Source organism: Epinephelus fuscoguttatus, linkage group LG20, assembly GCF_011397635.1.
Source record: "Epinephelus fuscoguttatus linkage group LG20, E.fuscoguttatus.final_Chr_v1".
NCBI lineage: Eukaryota > Metazoa > Chordata > Actinopteri > Perciformes > Serranidae > Epinephelus > Epinephelus fuscoguttatus.
The window spans coordinates 921,134-935,280 of NC_064771.1; the positions used below are offsets into that span (position 1 = coordinate 921,134).

The 14,147-nt window shown below is 40.6% G+C and overlaps 1 protein-coding gene across 6 annotated transcripts in view; it reads left to right on the plus strand.

The window, feature by feature from the left end:
* The window catches only part of LOC125880983 (myosin phosphatase Rho interacting protein), a 164,615-nt gene that overhangs the window by 10,860 nt on the left and 139,608 nt on the right, over positions 1 to 14,147 (plus strand). The window lies entirely within an intron of this gene.

The window sequence follows — 14,147 nt, forward strand, 5'->3', positions numbered from 1 at the left end:
GTGCTGTGCTGAGCTGCTGTGCGAGCAGCGTGTTTGTCTGTGCGTAACAGCAGTCTGTTGGTTATTTACACACTGTCCATTTCAATAACTTTGTCAGCTGACAAACTGCACCGGACTTGGGGTCAGGTTTGGTCAGGAAAATGCGGCCCGAGCCGCTCTAGCGTGATCACCTGTGTGTGTGGCGGAACTCCGCTGTGCGCGATGCGGAGAGCAGAGGAGAATTGTTAACGCGTGACCATGTAGAGACAGAAATGACACAATGACATAACACCATAAATAGTATATTGTTATGTTATTATATGAAGCATCCGTCGTGCAAAATAATATCAATGGGGGCTGTGGGCAGGACATTGTTACACAGCTGTGCCTGTGACTTCAGGCAGAGAGACCGCTGCATCAGAGCAGAAGAGCACGTTTTAAAATACATTTATTTTATCAATTAGTTATTAACTTTTACTATTTTTAGCAACTTTATATATATATATATATATATATATATATATATATATATATATATATATGAATCTGAGCAAAAATGTATTCTTTTAGTTTAGTTTTACCCTCAGCAAAGGCTATAAAAACAGACCCTAAATGCAGTAACTTGTAAATTGTTTTATTTCAACATAATAACGTCAGATAAAAGATATGAAAAGGTTGTGGCAACACTTGAAATATATACAAGAAAGGTGGATTCATGGAAGCACTTAATTTAAAAACACAAGGAACTCAATATTTGAATTCAATATTTTACAGAATGTATATGACCTGATGAGGCTCGTCTTCCCCAGAATCCCCATCCCAAAATGACCCGACACCCCTGTATGAGAGACCATAAAAGGAGGAAGTGGTTGCCTTACACGTCTCTCACTTCAGCCAAGGGGCAGCACGAGGACCAACGCAGTGACCAGCCGGAACAGGAAACTTGTGGCGTATTGGTAATACAACACAGGACGGGATGGACGCCTGAATGGAAAGAATTGGACACTATTAGTGTTGCAGATAAAATGCTACTGTGTTTATATTTATATACCTACCTATTGTATATTATTTAGTATTTTTTTTGTAGTTTTTCCTTTTTACATTTGCTAAAAATAAAGTTCTTTTGACAAAAGACTTATTTGTCATTTCTTTATAAGTGGGTTTTTTTGGTATAACGAAACTGTAGTGTTCAGAATTGAGTTTACACAGTTGTATTTCATTACATGTCATAAAAACATACTCTTCTTCAGTTCCGTGCCATAAGGGTCCATAGTCATACCTGTAAATGTTGTGGATGTTCTATGGGGTGTTCAGTTTCAAACAGTCAGGCTCCAGGACTGGATGGTGTATCAAGCATGTAGGATGAACTGGAACCTGGTCCATTACCCCAAAATTAAAGGTAATTAAAGTAAAAAAACACAAGGCATACTGTTTAATAAGTAAGCAAATATAGACTCAGGAGCCAACATCACTGCATAAAACAAATACTGATCCAGGAAGCAACATGTGTTTTACTTTGAAACTTTAATTTCATATAAAATGATGTGGAGAAACTGTGATACATTAGTACATTGTACATATTGTAGATTACAAACACAAGGTGAAGATGATTATAAATTGCAGCTACATTTTAGTAGAATGGTCTCAGTAAACACGACAGCTAAGACATCTGAATGTTACCAGTTATTTCTATTCATTTGTTTTTGTATAATACAGAAATCTGTCATCTCAATCTGCTGTGGTAAAATTAATGAATTCACAGGATAAAACTTGGGTGGTTTTAATGGGGAGTGTGTTAGAAGCAGAATTTATAATAACTTTGGTATTATTACCCAACACGAGTTACATTAGTCTTATCATATATAAGGCTGCTTAGATAAAAAAGGAGTTATTCTTCACACCACGTGATATAACAGCTGAGTGCTGCTGTTGGTGTTTCCACGTTATGTAGTAACTGACTATATTGTTAGAATCCTTTTGTACTGTGCAGCAGACGTTTTTAACTTCATTCAGAGGACAGACATACAGTTGTTCCCATAACGTCAGATAAGTTAGTTATCATGTTACAGCTGAAATATAAGACGGCTACAAAATAAAAACTTACCACTGACAAGAAACGTCCAGCTACAGTGTTTGTTTTGAAGCTGCTTCGGAGTCTGTCTGCTCGTGTTTCTTTGCTCAAAATTAAAAAAAAAAAACAACACAAAAAAAAGGCCAACAGTCGGCATCGTTTGCTTTAGCCTCTGTTGTTGTTTTGAGGCAGCCTCCGGAGGTGAAGTCAGATAAGGTAAGGGGCGTGACGTTTCCAATTCACGCTCTAAGCGTTGCACCAATCAGAGCAGACTGACCAAGATGACCAATCAGAGCAGACTGGGCTGCTGGGGAGGCGGGACATAAGCCCAAACATAGCGTTTCAGACAGAGGTGCTGCAGCAGTGAGCAGTATAAGACAAATAATGTTTGTTTTGAACAGTAAAGCACATAAATCTATTCCACTAGACCCCAATATTACATATTTATATGAATATGACCCCGAAAAAAGCATAATAGGTCCACTTTAAGATATGAGACAAACTGTGCTAAACTGACATAAACAGCTGTTGTTGTTTTAGCTTGTTAGTAACAATTTGCTGGAAAGCGCTCTGTGCTTGTTAATAACATGATATTGCCGGCGGTGGATGAGAGACTACGGACAGAGCAGATTGAAATATCACTGTTTTCTACATTCGCTGATCAGGTGTATTGATAAAATATTGTCTTTATTCTCGAGGAGGTTTTATTGCACGCTGTAACAATTGTAGTTGTCGTCAGCTCACCTTATCTTCCACTGTGTTTGTGTGTGTCTGTGAGTGTGCATATAAAAGTGGCGCAGCAGCCAGCCCAGGAAGTACAGACAGTAGGAAGAGACGCTGAAGCATGATTATAAATTACATCCAAAAATAAAAAAGTAAGCTAACAGTTACAGATTAAAGAGATGGTAATACGGAGCTTCTCAATACTATGCTTGTTCATAGCTTAGTGCTGCAGCTTGTTTACTTACTTACGAGATTAACAGGGTTAAAGCTTCACTCATCCGTGGGAAAAATGTATATTAAAAGATAAATCTTGGATTTTTATGAATCGATATTGGGTCATCCCAGTGAAGATCGAATTGAATCAGATGAATCGATTATTTTAACCCAGCTCTAGTGTGCGCATTGGGGCGGAACTCCGTCGTGCTCGATACAGAGAGCACAGGAGAATTGTTAACGCACGACCATGTAGAGACAGAAATGACTGTTGTGGTGCAATTCAATCTAGCACTTTACTATTTGGTGCAATTTTGCTTTCTCTGTGTTTAACATCAACCTGCCATGGGACTGGAGACGGAAGTTAGCCGCCTGGCTATAATCTCATGTATTTACAAGTAATTGTTTATTAATACATATTGTCCTTTTTTTTTAAATAAATAAATCAAATCAAATACATAAGATAAATTACATAAGGCTTTTTAGTTTGTTTAATAAAAGGACAAGGTATAGACCTGTTCTATAGGTAAGTTAACCTTAAATGACTTCTGTTGTGATCTGGCGCTATATAGAAAATAAAATTGAAAAAAATTAACTTGCCGTTGGGGGGTGGTTCGTTTTTTTTATTTGTTATTTCAAAATGTAAACGTGGAAATATTGAGCAGGATTTATCGGTTTATTGAATCAACTGAAATTAAATCCGAACTGACAGTATATCATCTATATGAAATCACTATGGCAGATGTGTTAGCACATGGTGGGGATCATCGCATGTGCTTGCCACAAACATAAAGTTTTTTAAAAGTGTAAACATTGTCATTGGGAGCATCTAGATTTTATTCCAGTCCACACTTACTCACCCTGATGAAAGAAAGTTTGAAGGATCAATTCAGTCCTATCACACAATTATATTCAGTCCAAATCACACCATTCAGACTTACCAATGTGACTACTAAATCAAAGAGAAATGAAAATATTCAGTATCAGCAGACCTGCCAACCTGAACGCATTTTGCGTACCAGGCACGCATTTTGACATCAAAGTACGCTGGTATGATTTGATGCTCTAAAAGTACGCATATCACTCGATCGCGCATTTCGCCGGTTTCAGTGTATTTGTCTATGCAAGATGTTACTCAAGTTGATACCCGGTGAATATAGGTGCGTAGGTGGAACGAAAAGATTTCGGCCAATCAGATTGCTGCATATTCTGTCTGTAAACAGTTAACTTTAGCTTGTGTCTATTAGAGCTAGCTTCTATCTTAGCGGTTAGCTTCTGTCTGTAAACAGTTAACTACAGTCTCATAGCAGTTAGCTTCTGTCTGTTAGCAGTTAGCTCTTATTAGCTCCTCACCGTCAGCTCAGACCGGAGTTACCGTGTGTTCAGTCCGGTAGACGGTAGCACCTTCTCACGCTCGTTTAAGAAATCTCACTCCACCACCGAGTCCTTTTTTATTTATTTGTGTGTGTGTGTGTGTGTGTGTGTGTGCGTGTGCGGGCACGTGTGTGTGCGCGCCCAACGGGGCCAAACTCCGCCGTGTGCGATACAGAGAGGAGGGGATAAAATGGTAGGGCAAACACTTAAGTAAATAGTGTCAAAGTTGCCTGTCGTCGATACATTGCTGGTGAGAATTGTACCAAGCTAAGCAAATTGCAGACAAATTTACATTCAACTGTGTTATGAAACCATGTGCCCTGCCTGAATAACTATAACACACTTATGATAAAAAGACTTTTTGTTTGATGAGTCTGCTGAATTTCTATAAGAAAAAAACAAGGCAATAAGAAGAGAATTCTAATAGGTGTCGTACTACACAAGAACATGATGAGGAATGCTAATGTAATGCACTTGTCTATGATCTATTATCTATTTCTGTATGAAATTGCATGAAAATAGGATTTCGCCATGTGATGTTTCAAAATTTTCTCGGGGGAGAACCCCCCAATCCCACTTGAAATCTTTCTTTTTGTCACAACAGGACATATTACTGTATTTTTTAAGCAGATGATCAATACTACCATCAGATTGATGAAACTGACCTTGATCTGCGCCATAAAACAAATATTGGGCGTCCATGGACGTATGTGGGGCTTAGGCCTAGAGATATGAATATGTAAACGTACGCTTGTTTCTTCTGTTTGCCACATGTGCATATTGACTTTTATGGTAAAAAAAAACCAAAACAAAAACAAAAAAGTGCCGCCGTGTCCACATATGTTCATGACCACGCACAAGTGTCTGGTAAGGTGGTACTCATAACCTTTCTTCAAGGTTGGCAGGTCTGTATCAGGCTCACAGGGGACAGTTGTATAGCATCATGTTTATTGTTAAATTATTCACCTTTGCCATGTCATGGTCTCCAATCCAAGTTTGGTCATCTCTGTTAGTTGCAATGTTGATTATCAGTTTGACTAAGTCATAATCACTTCTGTCTTGTATCAATGCCAGATTCCAACCAAGTGCAGTGCAGGCGAGCTAATAAAAATAGATATTGGGAGGGAGAGAAAATCATCATACAGTTTGGCGATTGAAGTTCAGCTCATACTCTTCCATAAAGTACCTCTGCATCAATCCAGGCCTTTGGAGCATGTTGGTACATGTAACATTTACCTCCAAACTTCATCCATCAAGAAAGGCAGATCTTTTCCTGTCTTTGGGCTAGGGATGGGCAAGCGATCAAAATTCATTATTCGATCATCAAAAAAATTAACGATCAATTATCGATTAATTGATAAGCTTTTTCGCCATTAAAATGATGTCTACGGTAGAAATAACAAATAAAGCATGTTTTCCTCGATAGAATCTTTATTTTACTTGTTCAAAAAACAAGTTTAAACTTGTGCTTAAGCCCCCGCGAGCCATATTAGGCATGGAGACTACACGCAAACTGAGACACGATCCACACCCAGACAGTGAGCAAAATGTTAAACTGAATTTCAATTAATAAAAAGTGAAGGCAGTGAATAAAATGTTAAATAAGAGTCAGCCGCAGCGGCACGAGCTGGGAGTTCAGACGGAGGCATAACATTAGGCCTAACTTTACTCTTCACATTCAAATTAAGACAACACATTGCATGTCAATTAAGAATCTAAATTATTTGTGCATGTAGCCTAGTATGGCAGCCTAATTTTAAAAAAGCAAACAAGGCACCTACAGCACGTGAAGCCAATAAAACAGTTACTCACAAACATTTTTTTTACTTTTTTCCTTAATACTCATAAACGGGATAACAGGATGACTGTCAAACTTTGGTGTACTCCAACAATAATGTCCAGTTGTAAAAGGTAAAAAGAGGCTCAGGCTACTGATTCTTATTAAGAAAGATCAGCATGTTCACATGTTCAGGGGTAAGACGCGATCGAAGCCTGGTGACGGTCAATCCAGCCGCTGAAAACACCCGCTCTGAGGGGACTGAGGTTGCGGGGATGCAGAGGTATGTACGCGCTAGCTTTGCCAACCCGGGAAACCGGCCTTCATTTGATTTCCACCAGTCAGCTGGGTCGCAATTCAGTCCTGCAGAAGGCTCCCTCATTTAGTTTTTAACTTCCGTTTTGATGTCAGACCCAGCAGCGCTTGCTGCGTCTTGCTCTCCGAGGAGTTGTGCCATGGCGCTGACCCGAGGAGGTGCTGCTGGGGCTGCTGTGTCCTCGGCCTCGCTGCTCTCCTCCGAGTCCTCAGCCGAAGGAGAGCCGAAGGAGAGCCGAAGTCGGACGATATAGCCTCATTTCCAGACGGTGGGATAGGCTCTGGCTCTTCCATCTGCCCAAGTTCCAACAGTTTGTGATTTGCGGCCTCTCTCTGTGTATCCGTAAGAAAGCTCAGATGCTTATGGCGTGGATCCAGCATTGATGAAATCACGGGGGCAGATGACATCAGCTCCTCAGATTCGACCTGAATAAATAACGAAAATAAAGAATCAGTTGGCAAAACAGAAAAAAATTAAATGAAAATGCTGTAACCTGACGGTAGACTTGCATTTGTAAAAATAAATAAATAAACAAATAAATCTAATCACAATCATTCACCCCCTCTAAATCATCGTTAGCTATTTATTATGTGAAAATGCGAATAATGTCAAATAATTTAAACTAAGCTTAACATAGCCTACCTTCATTCGGTTGCTGAGGGAAGAGCGCACTCTGGCCTTGAATTCAGCGCATCGGACCCCGTCATCTTCATTCGGTAGGAGATGGGTGTTGAGGAGGCTGTAATGTTAGGCATAGTAAGTTATGAAATTAATAAGTTAAAAAGGAGAAAAAAAATAAAATATTTAAAAAAATAAATAAAGAAAGAAAACGAAGAATTAGATAAAATACCTGTAAGTGACTGGATATGTGTTGGAAACGGAGATCTCTTTCTCCCCAGACATGACCGTAGTGGCAGTCTTCAGCGCTGTCAGCATGGGCTGTGTCTCCTCTATCAGTTGCCAGTACTCGTCCTTCAGCTCTAGGACCCTGGCGTCCTGGAGCCTGGTCACTGTGCGATCCGACAGGACAGTGGCAACAGCCCAGCGCTGCTCCTTGAGACGGTTGAACATGTCGCACACGCTGTTCCAGCGGGTTTTACACAACTGTATAAGCCGGTGTGCTGGGAGACCCATCTGCTCCTGTTTCTTCTGTGGCGCTTTGGTCGCCACGGTGCTGTGGTTAAAGTGGCTAACGAGTTTGCCAGCTGCAGAAATGACACGATGCAAGTACAGTGCAAAACCATCATGTATTGCCAGCTGGAGGGTGTGGGCGAAGCAGGCAATGGAGATCCAGTTGACTTTGTCGGATCTGTTGGCAGCCACTATATTTGCAGCGTTATCGTGGATGCATGCAATAACTCGGCCTTCAGTTCCCCACTGGGCTACACATTCGTTTAATTTTTCAGCTAGGAAGTCTGCTGTGTGGCGGTGACTTGCCAGTCATCTTTTCCAATGAAGTGGCAGGTGATAGTCATGTAACTCTCTGCTGTGAGTGCAGTCCAGCAGTCTGTAGTTATCGCAACCTTGTCAGCGGTAGCTAGCTTCATTAGCAGACGCTGTTTCGACTCCTCGTAGCGAATGTCCATGCGCCTTGTGATTGAACGTCGTGAAGGAATTGGATATGCTGGCTCAACCATTTGCATCAGAGCACGAAAGCCCTTGCCCTGGACAAAACTTAAGGGCAGCATATCCGTTTCTATCATTTTGCAGATGGCCCCGGTGATATTTTCTTGTCGCCGTGGATCACACGGCCTCATGCGTGGCACTAGATGTGAGGAGATGCAAGGCTGAGAAGGTGTAACGTTAGGCGATGCATTCATCAGGGTCTGATGTACTGTTTGCAGATGGTACATTATCGGAGTCGTCGCCCTGTTGTATTTATATGTCGCGGTGCAGTGTTTGCAATGAGCCATGTCGTCTCTTAACTCAAAATGATCCCACGCCACGCTTCGTTTGACCCGCTTAGACATGCTGTCCGGCTGCAAGCATGAACTACGGAAACCTGTTGGTCGTGACGTAGGGTGTTCTACCGCGGAGCGAAGTTAATTAACGGATAGTACAGACTTTTATGAATATTTATTATTGTTATTTATTTTATTTTGATTTTAAAAGCTTAGAAATATATTACAATTGCTGTTTCATATTAACGAAATTCAGACGAGGGCACAGCGAGTATTTAAAAAGAGAGAAAACAAAAGAGTGCAGTGCAGAGTCAGACTGTCGCCGCAAGAGAGCGTAGCTGCCCCAGTTTTGAGCTTCAACCCCCCAGGCCAAAGAGGAAGAATGGCGCGCATGCGCAGTTCACCCCTGGGTGTTTACAACCGTTGCCAGGGGTTACAGGCTTCAGTATTCAGCGAAACCTCCGTCTTTCAGTGGCGTAGTGTTTTCAGAGGCCTTAAGGGAAGCCGCCGAGGCTTTGGAGAGCGATGAGAGCCTCCGTCTGGCGAGCCGCTGTGCTCGCCGGGCGGGGGGTCTCGTAGGCCCGGCGGAAACACTGCGACTATTGATCAAAATTATTTGTGATCGATCAAAAGCCTTAACAATCAATCATCGATAATCGAAAATTGATGCCCATCCCTACTTTGGGCTACAACATCGATGTAGATGATTAGTTTAGATGATTAGGAGAGAATCGATTTTAAAAAAGAAAGAATTTGGAAGCTTATTAATGATTTGAACAACAGTCACAAAGTGTCAGCTGTTGTATTATAATCATCCACCACCCGACTCTGAGAAGTACCAATCTTCACAATGCACCTGTGAACATAAAGAGAACATCATAAGCACTGGACTCAACTTGAGCTTTATTATTTATTTTAATGTGTATTATTCACTACCTTACTCACTACATTTGTATGCACTGCTTGTTATTGTAAATGCAGAATATGGAAATGACAGAATATGTTTGAAACATGATGTTGGGCTCAGAGACATGGTACTGATGATTAAAGTTTAGGTGTTATAGCACCAACATCTGTCTAAAATAAATGTACAGTATACATTTTCTCCAATCCACAGTCCACTGGTTAAACAAAGGACCACAATGAAGTAAGGACTAGAGGCCATCTGTGTAAACAGGGCTCCAGACTGCAGCCAAATGGTCATATTTTGCAACCATTTTTGGAGTCAGTGCGAGTATTTTTTTTACAGCTACTCGCTTGTGTGCGTCCTGCAAATTTGCAGGCTTTGTTGTTAAATGAGGGAGCGTGTCTGCCACGGGGCTAATGTGTGTAAAGTGATTAGCTAACTGTGAAGATCACGTCATCCACACTAATCAGTAAGCCCGTTTGAGGTGAACTGTGCCTCACCTGGAGAGTGGATGAGATCAGGCGGCTGCAGCAGGAGGCAGAGACAACAAGCTGTAGTCAAGTTGGAGGCTGAATTCAAATGTCCACCCTCTGGACTTGCAGACTGAGCGCTCGCGGACTTCAGTTGTACATAATGTGACGTTTTTATTGTCATCATGTCTGTGAGGGCAGAGACTGCAAGCGGCTGTCAGACAGTCCTTGAGACTGTTTTACTCAACTATCGCTGCTGTCGTATTCATATATATGTCATATAAGTTGATGAATAGTGTCTACTCATCTGTCCCTGCAGATTGCAGAATCCCATATATAACCGTTTTGTGACAAAAAAATGTATTAATACATCACTATATAACAGGTTGCACGCCTTCAAAAACAGAAGTGTTTGTAAATCAGGACTATAACTCAATAAATTGGGCATTACTCACATTAGAAGACCTTCTTTTGTTATTTGGCCAGTTTTTCAGCCTATTTCACTGCACAGCCTGATTGGCCACAATAATAAAATGCATTTTCAGTCCCTCTACAGCCTACACTTCTACACATTTCCAATAGTTTTAATTATGATAGATTGGTTTATTAAAATGCTTCACAGGTTTTCTGTAATTTCTGTTCATGGTTCAACCTCCATTTTACATGAATTCTCATGTAAATCAGCGTCATATCAGTTCGCTGCTGCTGAGCGGCTGAGCAGACCTGTCGCCTCAACTACATAGGCTAAATAAATTGTGTCTGACTATGGGGTTAATTTTTTGCTTTAGCTTTAAGGGCTCAACAATAAGGATTGCCCGATTGCCCGGGGCAAGTAAAACTCACGGTCGGGCATGTAAACTAACAACTCACTTGCCCGATTGGGCAAGTTGCTAAAAATAGTAAAAGTTAATAACTAATTGATAAAATAAATGTATTTTAAAATGTGCTCTGATGCAGCGGTCTCTCTGCCTGAAGTCACAGGCACAGCTGTGTAACAATGTCCTGCCCCCAGCCCTATTTTGCGCGATGGACGCTCCATATAATAACATAACAATATACTATTTATGGTGTTATGCCATCGTGTCATTTCTGTCTCTACATGGTCAAGCGTTAACAATTCTCCTCTGCTCTCTGTATCATGTATGACTTGTGTGAGTTCCGCCACACACACAGGTGATCACGCTAGAGCGGCTCGGGCCGCATTTTCCTGACCAAACCTGACCCCGAGCCCGGTGCAGTTTGTCAGCTGGCAAAGTTATTGAAATGGACAGTGTGTAAATAACCAACAGACTGCTGTTACGCACAGACAAACACGCTGCTCACACAGCAGCTCAGCACGGCACTCATGCTGAGCTTGTGTTGCATTCAGGCGTTGTCACGTAAATAACGACTTCCAACACTTAAATAGGTCATAGCACAAAACAGCAGCATGTCAAGTGACTTTTTACTTGATTATATTCAATAAAATTGTATGTTCCTAAATTTTGAGACACCTCATATGTAAGCTAGACAGACATTTCACCTGCTCATTACTGTGCACAAATGTACTGTATGTACTTAGTCCTAAAGAGCCCTTCTGGTGCCAGTAGATACATAGAAACATCCCAGCAGGCTGTGCTTTGCAAGCATAAAAAAAGTTTCCCGCATGTAAAAATTATTTTTCATGCGTGTGCTTCACCTCCACTGCTACAACTCCATCCTAGGGGAAACACTACTGTGTGCGTTTTGTGCAACAGGTGGATGTGGTAGTCTACTGGTAGAGTAGAGAGAGAGCTAAGTAGTGTTGAAGTACAGTAGAGCAGGGCAGAGAGATGGAAGCAAAATATATTAAACCCGGTGTTAATACAGTAGAACTGGAGAGAGGAGTGAAAAATAAATAGAGGTGGGCATTGCTCAAGTAGGGCGTAAAATTATAGATGGAGAACGATTGATAAAGTTTTCACTTTAAGCCCTGACACTGTCATTTTTGTGTAGGAATAAAGCTACAATACATGACATATGTTGTTTTAATTAATAAATACAGTGTGAATAAAGATTACATATGATAAAAATAACTGCAGTCTTTGTTATTTGATAGCTGCTTAAATTAAACAATTTTTATAGGGCAAGTAAAAACTGACTTCGAGCAAGTAGATCTCTGACCAACTTGCCCAACTGGGCAAGTGAAAAAAAAAAAACCTTAGCGTTGAACCCTGGCTTCACATCTATACAGATGTTATTTTAAGAATCCTCACATCCCACCGACCACAAGTCTCTGTGATACTAAATATGTCAATAATTAAAACAATCAAATGTTAATATACAATAGACTATATATAATTCATGATATAGTTAAAATGGCCAAAAATGTGAATAATTGCGTTGCAGGACGATTTAAGGTGTGCCCCTAAATTATCTGCTTGTGCTCCTGAAATGTTTAGTTAGGGGCTACAGTGCTCCTACTCAAGAAAGTTAGTCTGGAGCAGTATTGGATAAGGGTTACTTTAAAAGTAATTGAAGTATGTTACTGCGTTACTTTTTAAAAAAGTAACCAGTTACTTTACTGCGTTACTCCCTGAGTAAAGTAACTCAATTACTTTAAAAGTACTTCCAAAAGTAACTCAAGCACATTTAAAATACTTTTGAGTATCCTACATTTCCTTTTGGGCAATGGACCACAGGGCGCTAAGCCTACATTTTTTTGTCTCCAAAATTAAAGTTATGGACCACTTGCCCTTCACTGAAGTCCAATTCTCCCATCACAGCCGTCACTTTGACCAGTAGAAACACAGAACGATCTGCTGCCGTAGACAACTGTATGACAACAACACCCCAGCATTTTTAATATTTCCTCTAGAGATGTTACCACACATGGTAAAAGGGGGAAATGATGGTGTCAAACAGCGGAGGCACTTTGTCAGCCTGCTGAGTTAACCTAGCTAGCAATCTAGCAAACAATGGTACATCCTCACGGTCGGACATAAAGTAATAACATTAATAAATAGCGGCGGGTTTTTTTACTCACCACAACTGCAGAGGCTCCCAGCTTCATTTGAAACAAACTGCATTATAGATGGTCCGTTATTTATTAATCCCTCTGTGTGTTTATATATTTACTTTTTATCCGCTCCGTTGTTTTTATAAAGTTAACATATCGCACTGTCATTTCAAACTCAACACTTGTTTCAAATTAAAAGCCCCTTATAACCTCTGCTGAGAGAATCCCTCCATTTTCTAAATAGGCTTTTATTCTGAAACATTTGTTAGAACTTCATGTGGAAGATAGAGTAGCTTAAAGGTTAAATATGGCGCTTCAAATGTAGCTCCTGCCATCTGCTGACGCTTTTAGGTGAGTACAACAACATGTCGGCTGGCACATGAACAGACACAGTTCTGGCAATGACTCAAATAATAGTGAAAGTAATAAAAATAGGACAAGAATAACCCGATGACATCACACACAGCGTGAAAGACGACCGGGGATAATTGGTGAGTACCACCGTGTAGCGTGTACCAGGCATAATGCAAGTCCTGAGTCTGAAATATGTCTGTCAGCGAGTCCTACTCCACCTATTTAGTCTCCACCGTAGACAACGGCAGCATTTCTCCGACCACGTAGCGAGCCACAAGCTCCGTGGCTTCTTTCAGACTGATAGGTTTAACGTTATCTCCATTATTAGAACCAAACAACAGCCGTTGCTGTTTCGGAGCTGAAGGACCAGCGTTCTAAAAGTAACGGAAGTAACTGATGTCTTGTTTGAAAATGTACTTAAGTATTTGATTACTCAAACAGCAAACTAACGCGTTAGGTTACTCGTTACTGCAAAAAGTAATCAAAGTAGAGTACTTTGAGTATTTTCTAACGCGTTACAAAGTAACGCGTTATACCCAGCTCTGGTCTGGAGCCCTGGTAAAGACACTGTATATTAATGAAGTTATGCACCACAGTAAGTTTATGAATTGTCTAAACATGACCTTAAGTTCATAAACTTTTACAGAAACAAGGCATTGTTTGTAAATGTGATACTAAAAAAGATGAAGAGTCTTTTCTATAGATATGACTTAAAACAGCTGAGGCAGTGATGAACAACAGGAATGAGAGCCTTATCTTTTGATGATCAGGTAAGGTATTACATTCAATAAATAAGAGGCCAAAACAAAATGTGAAGCACCACAGCCTCAGCATGTAAATAAGTGCTCTCTGTTTATCAGTGATGCCGTGTATATGTCCTCGGCTGTTTTTGTGAAAGTTGAGACTGGGAAAATTGAAGCTTTAATCCGTTGCCATTGACAATATGGGAGACATCAAAGAGTTTGCCATCTTGGTTTAGACTACAGAGTCTCCATGTTATTATTAGTTACTAACTTCATAATTATGGGAGAAGCTGCTATCTAAGCTAGCAGCAGACCAGTGGCAAGTGATGTTTAGCACATCAG